At 40.1% G+C, this 12,817-nt stretch overlaps 1 protein-coding gene across 3 annotated transcripts in view; it reads left to right on the plus strand.

Annotated features, from left to right (window-relative positions):
• Nucleotides 1-12,817, plus strand: part of NUBPL (NUBP iron-sulfur cluster assembly factor, mitochondrial) — a 235,721-nt gene that overhangs the window by 178,927 nt on the left and 43,977 nt on the right. Inside the window, exon 12 of one of the 3 annotated variants that reach the window (XR_008549747.1) lies at nucleotides 1,103-1,643. The exons of the other annotated variants lie outside the window; for them this stretch is intronic. The gene's annotated coding sequence lies outside the window, so the exon portion shown is untranslated. Of the gene's footprint in view, nucleotides 1-1,102; nucleotides 1,644-12,817 lie in introns of those variants that run through there. 3 annotated transcript variants of the gene reach the window in all.

The following is a 12,817-nucleotide window of genomic DNA, read 5'->3' on the forward strand; positions in this document are numbered from 1 at the left end:
TCCACTCCTAGGTATTTACCCAAAGGACACAGAAACATTAATTCAAAAGGGCACCTGTACCCCTATGCTTATATAAGCACTATTTATAATAGCTAAGATATGGAAACAACCCAAAAATAGATGACTGGATCATGAAGATGTGGTATATATACACAATGGAATATTACTCAGCGATCAAAAAAGATAAACTCATGCAATTTGCAGCAACATGGATGGAGTTGAAAGGGATCATGCGCAGTGAAATAAGCCAGAAAGAAAAAGAAAAATACTGGATGGTCTCACTCATAGCAGGAATTTAGAAAACCTAAATAAGGGACCAGGAAAAAGACTAATTGCAATAAAGTAAAAATCAAAATCAACAAGCAACTATAGACCAGAGACACACTACAGTGGGGGGCAGGGGGAGAAGAGGAATTAGGGTCAGAAAAAGGGGGTGGGAATTGTATGGGGAAATAACCAAAATGAAAATGCATACATTGTGCAAAAATGAAAAATGATGTAAGAATTAAATAAAATAAAATAATTCATAAAAAAAAGAAAACTTGCTCAGACATCTCCATAGTCTCTCTAGACTAAGAACCTTGTTCATTTCCTGCACAAAGGCCCCACTCTTAAAAGCCACTTAATGAATTCACGATGGTAAATGCCAAGTTTGTATGTATATGCTAACACACTTGAATGCTGAGCTTTTGAAATAGAGGTTTACCAGTCTCTATATGGTCAGAGCTATGATGTCAGGGATGCAGCTCTGAGTCCAGCCTGGAGCTGAAAAAGAAGGCTGGGCTGCAAGCAGAGCTTTGTGAGTCATTCCAGGCTAGTAGATGTTGAAGCATTTTATTCTTTCCTAGGTACCTTTTGCATACTTTAGCTTCCAAATTTCCTCCTATCAGTATTAGGAATTTATGTTCTCCTTTACTGAACAAAGATTGTGCAGGCATGTGACTTTTTAAATTACGGGATATTGTAATTTTTCCCCTTATCGTACAGTTATGAACACTATTGCTGTAAGGTATAAATAACCTTTTTGGTGGAAAAGTAAAGGGAAAGAACATTGTGAAATATTAAAAGAGTAACATTTAAAAACTATTCTTATTAATTTCAGAAAGATTGGAAAGTAGCAGAGGTCATTAAAAGTCTTTGAAATATCTGTAATCACAAGAAAAGCATCAATAGAAAGCACAGAAAAATGGACAAGTCAGCGGTCTGACTTCTAAATACTAAAGAACATCTAAAGGTGCACCCATGCAGAGAATTACAGAGAACTAAATGAATGAATGAATGAAAGTTCTCCTTATGAGTAAGTTAAGCTCTTTGGGGTGTCCTTTATCTTCCTCACAATACTTGCAAATTAATGGATAATGATCCTTTAGTGCCTGAGGGTCTCCCATTACTCCTGAGTCAAAGTAAACAAAGATAGATCCACTAAGCTTAACAATTCATTAGTTAACTCTATTTTACCAAGTGCCACTAAGGAATCACTGCCAGTCACCCAGTTTCTTTTTCTCTAATGTGTAGAGTTGCTACAGATAATATCTGCTTTTCTGTGTCTGAATTCCAGGAGAGGTGGTATCACCAAGCGAGAAGACCAACCTTTCAAGGTTGTTGGCAGTTAGATCTTGCAGAGATGAAACCAAATATGTTTTGCTGAGAATATTGATAAAGCCATTCATTTTTACTGAGGGCTGTTTACACTGATAGATGGTTAAGTACAAGAAGCAAAATAAATATGGATGATCCTGGCATTACTACCTTTGATGCTTCTTTTATTACTTTCATTTTTTTCTGTTTAGTCTGTAGGTGTGGATGGGTGCCAAGCTGCATTTAATTTTCCTGTGCCTCCTGTGTAGTGTTAGTTTTATGTACTCATTCTTTTTTTTTTTTTTAAAGATTTATTTATTTATTTATACAAGCACTGGGTACAGTCAGAAGCGCGGGAGGGTAAGAGAATTCACCAGAGCCAGAGCGGGGAGCAGAGCAGGCAGACTGAAGAAGTATACTGCTGAGGGGAGCAGTGGGCGGCAGAAAAGGTCTGCGTGCTATGTGGGACCCTCACCCGGTGGTCAGGGATCGAACCGGCGCTGCAGAAGCTGCGGGCAGCTTCGCAACCCAGCGCTCAACCGCTGCGCCACCGGGGAGGCCCTATGTACTCATTCTTAAAGGATGATATATTTTTCTATATGAAGGTGTGGTTCTTCAACTTGACAATGACAATACCTTCTAAATATGTTAAACTTTAATTAATAGGGATGTGTATTTAATGAGGTGTGCAGATTAATTAAAATATAGAATTATTGAAATAATCATAAAACAAAATATGTTATAATTCCCTGCCTTAATAAATTATCTTCTGGATTTTGTCATGCTTTAGGATATAAACAATCACTAATGCTCTACAATAATATATATATATTGATATAAATGCATGATATATAGTGGTATATATATCATAGTGTGATATGGTATACATATATAATGGTATACACACACGCAGACACAGACACACACATAAATGTATATAGAGTAATTTATCTCTGTTTCCAGGATCTAGCCTCAGAATTGCATTAAAACCACAATTCGAATAATTTCTGCCCATTTGTTTTCTTTTGCTTGCCTTTTTAAGGCAAAGACTAAATACTGCCCCACATGCAACTTCATTGGAAATGTAGTTAATTTTTAAAATCACGGTTAGTCCTTTTTTCCATTTTCATTTGGAAGCCATTCATTTTATTTATTTTCTTACTCTCTTTTAAGATTTATTTTTATTTATGCATACAAGTACTAAGGTATAGCCAGTGGTGTAGGGGTAGGAGGGTGAGAGGATTCACCAGAGACAGAGTGGGGAACAGAACCTGCAGATTAACTGAAATACACTGCTGAGCAGAGCAGGGGTGAGACAGGAGAGGTCTGCTGTGCCATGTGGGTTAGTTCCTTGGCTGGGATGGAACTATTGCCGTGGTGGCTGGCGATTAACTTGATAGCGCTGAGACTTTAACCCCTGAGCCACCAGGGAGGACCAGGAAGCCATGCATTTTAGTAAGACATTTTTAAGTTGCTGACTAAGCTAAGCAAATGAGTGTCCCCTGAGTTTTAGAAAGCAAGCATTTTTAAACAAAATCCTAAGTTAGATTACCTTAGATCTTAATTTAGCTGCTGATTGAATGCTGTAATCATCTCTAGACTTTCTCCTAACTCTTCATTCATTGTTCAGGCAATGAATATTTATTGAGTGTCTACAATCTGTCAGACAGTGTGTGAGATGCTGGGGAACACAGATGACAAACCACAATCTCTGCCTTCAGTGCACTTATAAGGCGAGTGAGCATCAGACAGGGATTCTCTCTTTAGCATCACTAGCTGATTAGAATCAAGGCTAGATTTTAAGTTCTTTGTTCTCAGTCACTAAAAAAAGCAAAATTTTAGCAGACTTTTAAAAAAATCCAAGCTCTCTGACTGCAAAAGTTTGCCAGAGGCTTGAACAAAAATGATGATTCTAGGTCAGTGGTTTTCAAACTCTAGCATGCCTGGAATCACACTGGAGGGCTTGTTTAAAGCAGATTCCTGAGCCCCACACTGAAAACCCTTGCTCAGTAGGTCTGGGGTTAAGAAGGGAGTATTTGCATTTCTAAGAAGTTCCCAGGTGATACAGATGCTGCTGGTTTGAGGACTATACTTTGAGAACCACTGGTCTAAAGTATTTTTTTCCTTAATAGACCCTCATCTAGTGACAGTGATGATGTTAATAATGATGATGATGAGATAGCTAAATCTTAGTGAGCTCTTGTGTAGTGTCAAGTATTTTGCTGTTTATGCCCATTTATATTCAGTCCTTGCAAAGTTGTGATTACCATCCTTCTCCTACATGTAAGGAGATAAACATTTGAATAGGTTAATATATTTGCCCAGTATCACAGAAATAGTGACAAGGCCATGATTTTAGCTTCATTCTTTCTGACAAGTGTCTATGTTTCACCCACCATGTTCTTCTGCCTTTCCATGTTGGCCAGCACACCTAAGCATGATGAAACAGTGCAAGCATCAGCTCCTTGGGAGACATACACAGACATATGTTGGACTCTTCTCCATGTGCATCTACATGGAAGATTTTGAATAGATGTCACTTAGGTTCTCATGGGAAGGAGACGGCAGAACCACCTTCAGTGGTCAATCCTAGAGGTTAATAAACTTTATGGTGGGAAATTAATTGTATGAAATATTTCTGTTTTAATGTCATTAAATCATCAAGAATTAGGTAACAATAGCATAGGACATCCAGTTGAATTGCTGTAGGAGAAATAGGTTTTGACAGTGAGGATAGGAACAAGGTTTGCTACTTTTTCCAGAAGGTCACACACTCCCTTTCCTATCCCCATCCACTTACAACCCTTTTCAATAGGTATCTGTGAAATTACTTTGAGCTTTCCTGACCTGTTTGAATTAAAACACATTTTACATATTTCCTGATATAAAAAGAGTAATCATTTGGTATATTTATAGTTCTCTCAGGAAGATTCAATGATCTTCCCCACAGGGTGAAGAATATCAAAGAATGTGTGATCTTGCTTCCTAGTTGGAGAACATTGTTGAGGAATTACTAGCCTTGCTGACCTCTCATCAGACTCTTTTCCTACTCAGAGGGTGGAGTTGGAACACAGGAGAAAATACCCTCACCCCATGAGATTCTTCTGAGTTTGGATGAATGAACAAGTTAGTAGCAGACAGATTACTAGCAGGAAAAAAGCCAAAATTTAATAACATACATATGTAGAATGTACATGGCTATAAATTCTAAAGTAAAATGGTGAAAACAAAGGTTTCTATCCTATGCTAAGAAACCTGGGGCATTGGGAAAAGGGGTTTACATGTGATGAGGAGAGAATGTTTTCATTTTTATTCTAAGGGTAAAAGATTAAGTTTCTTAGATAGAGAGGACATGCTTCCTGATAAACCTTCACCTAGGTGATAACCTCACACTACATTCTTGTAGGTCATTAGAGTACCTGTGATCACTTCTTTGATTAGGGAAGGACAAGAACTTGTTTTTAGCCTCCAGCGCCTTCTTTGTTCTCAACTCAAAATAATGCACATTCCTTAAGTAATGTTAACAATTTCCCTCAATACCCACAAGGCCTCAATTTATCTTAGTTCCACATACCACATATTGGAAAAGGCCTATCATCCTTAGCATGACAGCCTTGCTCATTTTAAAAAATTTGATGCGTCTTTAAGTCTCTTTTACTTATAGATTTTCTCTTTATTATTTTCTTTAAAATTATGTGAAAGAGTCCAGGACATTTGACCTTTAGAGCTTCCCCAAATCAGATTTTGTTGATTGCAGTCTCTTGCTGTGGTATGACATTCCCCTGTTCTCTGTATTTCCTGAAAACCTGCATTCAGACACTGGATCAGATTCATATATACTCCCTTTCAGAAGATACTGGGTGGTGTTTAGAGAGATAATAGGAGACTCTTACTATCTAGTTACCTTTTAATATGCTTAGAGTTGCAAAATGATGCTATTTTAATTCCTTCACTTCTTTCCCATTTATTAGTTGGAATACATTTACAGATACTTTCACTTACTATTGATTAATCAATGGTGTATAGTTCATGTAGGAAAGATAAATGCTTGATTCTTTCCTTTTACTTACTAATTCTCAAGATAATGAATTAGTTCCTTGTCATACTTAAGAGATGATGACCAATTCCTTTTTTAAAAAGATCACTTAAGATCTTTTCTGTTTAAACATTTTTGGGCTTAAATACATTGTATTCATTATCATTACTGAAGCTCAAATCCACATCTTTGGCCTAGAGAAGCTTCTTTAAGGTGGCTCCTAAGTCCTTTTGTTTTGTTTTGTTTTTTTTTTTATAGAGGCATGTTTTATTTATTTATTTATTTGTTTGTTTTTGTTTATACATGCACTGGGTACAGTCAGAAGCACGGGAGGGTGAGAGAATTCACCAGAGCCAGAGCCGGGAGCAGAGCAGGCAGAAGGAGCAAAGTACACTGCTGAGGGGAGCAGCAGGTGGCAGGAGAAGTCTGCGCGCCATGTGGGACCCTCCTCAGGTGGCCGGGGAGCAGCCGGAGATTGAACCAGCGCCGCAGAGGCCGCGGGCAGCTTCACAACCCAGCGCTCAACCGCTGCGCCACCGGGGAGGCCCATAAGTCCTTTTGTTTTGACCTAAATAGTCTTTGATTGCTTTCTGATATGAGAAGATATTCTAGGCTTGTCTTGTATGCTTCCTATACCAAACCTGGAATTTACCATTTCTCTAATAAGTCCCAGGGTTTTTTTTAAGTAAGACGTTATGTTTTAAAATCATACCTTGTTGCTAGGGGTGCTCATTGCTGCTGAGTCTTTTTGTCTAGACCTTTTCAGTGCACAGAGCTAGGAAAGTTATATGAATGTAGAAAGATACACACTTTATACATGTATTTTGCATCTGTCCTTTCCCCCATTCTTTTTGTTCTTTTTGAGAGTTCTGAGATTGTTACAGGGCAACCCTAGTGTGAAATGGGTTGGCCTGACTGTGGGTCCTCACCCACATGCTTTAAAGGGAGTTATAATGAGACTCAACTGCAGGCACACACGAAAAGGTTAATAACGGGTTTATTTACAAAAAGGGGGTGGGGCCTCCCGGTGGCGCAGGGATTGAGCGCTGGGCTGCAAAGCTACCCACAGCCTCTGCAGCGCCATGGTGGGACAGACCTCTCCTGTCTCACCCACTGCGCCCCTCAGCAGTGTACTTCATCAGTCTGCCTGTTCTGTTCCCTGCTCTGTCTCTGGTGAATTCTCTCACCCTCCTGTGCTTCTGACTGTACCCAGTGCTTGTATAAATAAATAAATAAATCTTTTTAAAAAAAATAATATTTACCAAAAGGGGAAATGAAGAAATGAATAACTCAGGTAGAAAAAGAGAGAAATATATTGGTGAATGCATCCTACCCCAGTTCCTCTGAGCTGGAACCCCAATAGCATGCTGAAAGCCAACGAAAAACCAAGGGCCCCCAAGGCCCACATGTCCAGTTATATACCAAACCTGGCTGCTTAACTCCATCCTCAATTCCCAGCAGTCCTCCCTTCAGTAGTGATGATATTATGGGATTTTTAGTCCTTAGTGTATTGGATCTCTTTGGTCTGGGGTGGGGGTGGGGGTCCATAAACCTATTTGTGGAGGTTGTTCAGGACATCCTTTCCCCCAACAAGATAATAGTGATTAAAATTATAGTGGGTGAATTTTATTACCTACACCCTAAGACAAGGCTTGAGCTTGCCTTTACCAACAGATAGTGATTTTAATTTTGTCTGATTTCTCCAGTTTGGGGATAACTCTGTAGTTTAAGGACAGCAAATTTTTTAGTGAATATGCTACGGTAAAGGGAAAAACAAATTCTCTTAATTTATACCCTCAAGACCCTTCACAAAGATGTTTTCCTTATTGACTAACTGGTGGTTCCTCCATTTTTTAAATAGTTGCACTTTGTTGATATTGTTTCTTCACCTTTGTATAGTCTTTGTGACATGTGACTTTTGTGACAATATGACTATGACATAATATTTAACTAAAGCCTGCCACTGGTCTCTGTGTCAGTGCTGCCCTAGTTGTTTTGGCTGTCTTAAGTTCGCTTCTCGGGAAAAGTTATTGGGAATATTATTCCTTGAGTTCTTGCATGTTGACTAGTTTGTGACCTTTGTATTTGAAAATGAATTTTTCTGGCTATAAAATCCTTGGCACATTCTTTCTTCCTTGGAGTATCTTAATATGTTATTTCATATCCTTCTGGCAAAAAGTATTGCTATAGGAAAAAAAAAATGTCCATCTACTTCTTTTTCCTTAGAGCTCACATGTTTTTTTTCTATGTGCCTAGTCTTCCTGACCCTTCTTCCTTTCAAATATGATTTGGTATTGGTTATACTGATTTGACATTCTCAGTATATAGTGTTTTTTTTTTTCCCCGTTTTGTAGTTTCGAATCTTTTTTTTTTTCAATATTATTTTAGAAAAGTTTATCTTGAGTTGTAGTTTTTAGTATTTGTGCTATTCCCTCACTTTGGCTTTTCTTTTTGGGACTCATACATGCATTCCATTTCCTTTGCTTATCTTTAATATTCCCCCTTTTATCTTGAATCTTTTTCAGTTTCTTTGTGATTTTTAAGATGTTTCTTTTTTGGGCATTTTGTTTTTCTTAGTGTGTTGTCTTTTACACATGTTGCTTTTATGTTCCTTCTAGTTTGCTCTTCGTTTTTGGAATGGTTTTTTCCTTTTATTTTCATTTATATGAATTTCATCACCTCATTTCTGAGTTTTTATAATTTTGATTTTTTTCAAGTTCTCTATGATTTTCTTAATGTTTTTAAACTCCTTTCAAGGAACTAGATTACAATTGTGTTCTGTGTTGTGGGCATGCGTTTGTGCTTTTGTGTCTGTGGAATGTTCCTTTTTATCATTTTCCTTATAATTACTTTGTGTGGTGTCTATCTTGATGCTTGAGTATAGGTCACTTCTTGTGAATTTAGTTTTTCTGAACTTTAGAATGAAGTACAGGTTTAGAAAACAATTGTTACTTCACAGAGCCCTCTCTTTTGTATAGTGTTCAAGTATATGGCAGCTTGCTTTCTCAGTGTTTCTTGGCTCTGTTTCCCTCCCCTGCTTTGGTCTGAACTTTCTCTTTCCTTTGTTTCTATTGTCCCTATTCTGCTGGATTTTGATTGCATTCCCAGCAGCTTCTCCCAGCAGTGGGCCCCATTCTTGAAGGAAATCTGGATTTCACAGGAAACTCTTCCATCCTTCTTACTGCAGGCCCCTTGCATGTACTTACTATTAGAGAGAGCAGAATCTCCCAGGTTCAGCTCCTGTTCTCAAATAGGTCCTCTGTAATTTCCAGTCATACCTGTTGAATATGTGGTTTTTATGTTCTCAGGTCCATAAGTCAGAAGCCCCATTACTTCCCTCTTCTTCACAGCTGGGCTATCAGGCAGGTCTTGTGAACGTGGTTTGTCTCTACTCACTTTTATTTTGGGGATACCTTGTCACCTAGCTTTGTTATAAATGTTGTCCATGATTTTGGGTTTTGCTATTTGTTATTTGTTTTTATGTGGGGATTTGAAGATATTGAAAAACTATGCTTATCACATGCTATCTTTTCCACATCCTCCCCTATCAAGGTACCTTTGATAAATATTCCCTGTTTCCTTATGGCTTAGAGCAGAGGGGAGGTATTTTAGCCTCCCTGATAGACAGCTAAACTAGTTTTTTTTATGGAGAACTTTCTTTTCCTTGGCCTGCTTAGACCCTCTTTACCCACCCTTATTCTCCTTCTAAGCAGGTCTTAATAGAATGGAGGGGTAATCAGGTATGCTTAGAGGTAACAATGTGATAGAAGAGTGTCGATATTTCTTTAGGACTGAATGAGTATAGAATGTTTAGGGATGAAAGCTGTTTGTGCCCCAACTAAAGCTTGAGTGAATCATTCTTAAACAGAAGGAAATCATTTAAAATAGTTTTTCTGGAGCTGCTATTATACTTCCAAGCGGAGGCAGGCACCACTAGTGGAAACCAGCATTGTGATCAGAGAAGAATTTTTAATGCTTGTTTTCACATGGTGAAAATTGGAGAGGTCTAGGATTTTAACCCTATTATAGAGACCAGCTTTGTGAGTGTAAAAATGTGACAGCCCACCCAAGGTGGCTTTCCTCCTCACTGTGGCCCTGGAGGAAGAGGTAAGATGACTGAAGCCAGCTCTCCTTCCCCTTTTTCTGTGCAGGTGCTGAACATCCTCCTTGGGGCCATTGCTGACAGCTAGGGCTCACTCTGAGTTTCAGATCGGGCAGAAGGCCCCCTTTGATTGGCATTTCTTTTATTAGCCAGGAGCCTGCAAACAATCAGCCCTTCTACCACATGCCAGCACTTGGTGTTTGGCTGGAAAGTGTCTCTTGGTGACCTTTATTTGCATTGGCCTCCAGACAATAGTGAAGTTTCCTTAGAGAGGAGGAGGGAGAAGGAGGTAAAGGGCACATGTGAAGCCTAAGTATTAACTGTGAGGACTTAAGTATAGGATGTGCTGCTGGCTCTGGCAACCTCAATTCCGCTGCCCTTTTCGAAAGGGACACAATGTCATTAACCACCCTGGCCAAGCACCACTAGACAGGCACTTACACGTACAGAGATTTTAGATATTTAGCAACCATTGTCCTTCAGAGGTACCTAACACAAGAGGCCACACCTGGTTTAACTATGAAAGGGATGAAACTTCCATATGAGAGGTTGCCAATTTGTAGCCTGCAGTTGAGTTTTGTTTGTGTCAGAAAGTTAAAAAAATAAATAAATAAACTCATTCCCAACATTTAAATAGCAGGAGACTTCATGTTTATAATAATAATAATAATGGTAATAATAATAAAGGGCCAATTTCTGGCTGGTCTTGAGAAACCAGAAACCTGACAATAATTGGCTGGAATTGCGCCTCTGTGTTGCTATAGTTCCCTCTCTCTTCTACCGTCATTTTTGCTTTCTCCTGGTCACCCATCAGCATGCAAATCTCACCTCATTCTCTCGCCTTAAAAAATGTCTGCCTTTTCTTCATTCCACTTTCTCTGCTCCTTCCCATTTCTTTCCTCCTCTTCAGAACAAATACTCTTCAAAATAGTTGCTTACACTTGCTGCCTCCATTTCTTTGCTTCCATTCTCTCTGACAAGCTTTGCAGTCAAGGTAAGACCCTCACACTCTACCACCACACTGCGAGGGCACTGGAGTGCCCTGTCTTATATCTCCTCCTGTTGACCAGCGACTTACCTGTGATGTAGGCACTTGTTCCCTTCCTACCTCCAGATTCCACACCCTCGGACTTTCACTTCTCATCAGCCTCTTATGTAGGAGTTCCTTAGATCGCTGCTCTTGGTCCTCATTTCTTACCACACCCGCTTCATGGTCGCCTTCAGCCTCATGGCTTAAAAAAAAACTTGTATATGCTGAGTCTGCATCTCCAGCTCAGGGCAAGACCTGAAGTGGTCATAGATACTGGCAGCTGCTACCTGAAACCTCCTTTGATGCCTCTCTGGGCACAGGGGGAAATTTCCCCACCCCTTCTGGGTTCTTCTAAGGCTGGATGGACAGGCACATTAATATCAGATGGAAAAGGCCAACATTTGATAACACGCACATGGAGAATTTACATGGTTGTAATTTAATTATAAAGAATATTGGAGCAAACCAGAAATATTTATCCTACCTTTTGAGACTTCGCATGTCAAAAGGAGTGGGGCTTTACATGACAGACAAGAAGGGTTACCTCATACTTACTCAGAGTAAAGATGAGATTCTTAGATAGAGAGAACACGTTCACTGATAAGCCTAAAACTTTCTGGGGATGAGACCCCAAAGCTACATTTTTCCAGGTCATAAAAGGGGGGAGCAGTGATTACTTCTCCAATGAAGAAAAGGGCAAAACATTAGGACACGATTATCTCTTTTTTGATTAGGGCAAAGAGCTTCAGCTAGAATAGAAGCTTCTCGGGCCTCCCTGGTAGAGCAAGGGGTTAAGACACAACTTATGAAGCTACCCACAGCCACTGCAGCACAAGTTCTACCCCCGGCCAGGGAGCCACCCACATGGCACAGCAGACCTCTTGACTCACCCGCTACTCTCCTCAGCAGTGTATTTCAGTCAATCTGCCTGTTCTGTTCCCCCCTCTCACCCTCCACACCTCTGGCCTGTACCCAGTTCTAATATGCATAAATAAATCTTAAAAAAAAAAGAATAGGGCCTCCCTGGTGGTGCAGTGGTTGAGCGCTGGGTTGCGAAGCTGCCCACAGCCTCTGCAGCGCTGGTTCGATCCCCGGCCACCGGGCGAGGGTCCCACATGGCGCGCAGACCTCTCCTGCCGCCCGCTGCTCCCCTCAGCAGTGTATTTAGTCAGTCTGCCTGTTCTGTTCCCCGCTCTGGCTCTGGTGAATTCTCTTACCCTCCCGCGCTTCTGACTGTACCCAGTGCTTGTATAAATAAATAAATTAATTTGAAAAAAAAAAGAATAGAAGCTTCTTCTTAGCCTCAAGGGGTTTCATTGCTTTTAGCTCAAAATGTTCTGCATGCTAGATTGGGGCATCTTGAGGAGACCAGTTCTGAGAATCATGGGTGGTGTCATTTGGGAACCTTCAATGTCCAGTAGACCTCGCATAATCTTGCACGACTGAACTCTTGGATTTTCCCCTTTACCATCTTCCATGTATTTCTCCATGTTTATGCTCTATCTTCCTCTTCGATTTCCCACTCTCTGCCCTGATAGAGTGATTTGTATCAGCTTTTCTACTCTGGCTTCTGTTTGGGTTCTACTCATGCAGATCCCAGCAGGAGATCAGGAGAAAGCAGAGAGTGAGGTCAGGGTATTCTTTCCCCTGAGTCCTTCCCCACAGAGTCATCAGGATGGGTTGCAGCCCTCTAGCAAAAGTAAGTCAACACAGATATCATCACATCATTCTGTCTTTTCTGGGTCTGGTAACTGGCCTCTGTTTACTAGATTTGGAATATCACTTATTGTTCCCTATGCCCTGCCCACACCTTTGTAATAGTCCCTTCAGTAAGCCCTCATGAATTATCCTAACTTGAGTGTGCCATCTGTTTCCTGCTGGGACCCTGATTGTGCTTCGTATTGTTGCCCTTTTTATTTGAAGATGTTATTGAGAGTGGCCATCCTTTGTGAAGACAGACAGGCAGATACGTGTTCATCATTTTAATGTTACACTTTGATGGAAGCCTGAGAGGAAAGCAGAACCACAGTCAATCCCATAAATATCTGTGACTAGACCTTTGCTCAAGAGG

This window comes from Talpa occidentalis, unplaced genomic scaffold (assembly GCF_014898055.3).
Source record: "Talpa occidentalis isolate TD23 unplaced genomic scaffold, MPIMG_talOcc4v2.1 talOcc4.11, whole genome shotgun sequence".
Lineage (NCBI taxonomy): Eukaryota > Metazoa > Chordata > Mammalia > Eulipotyphla > Talpidae > Talpa > Talpa occidentalis.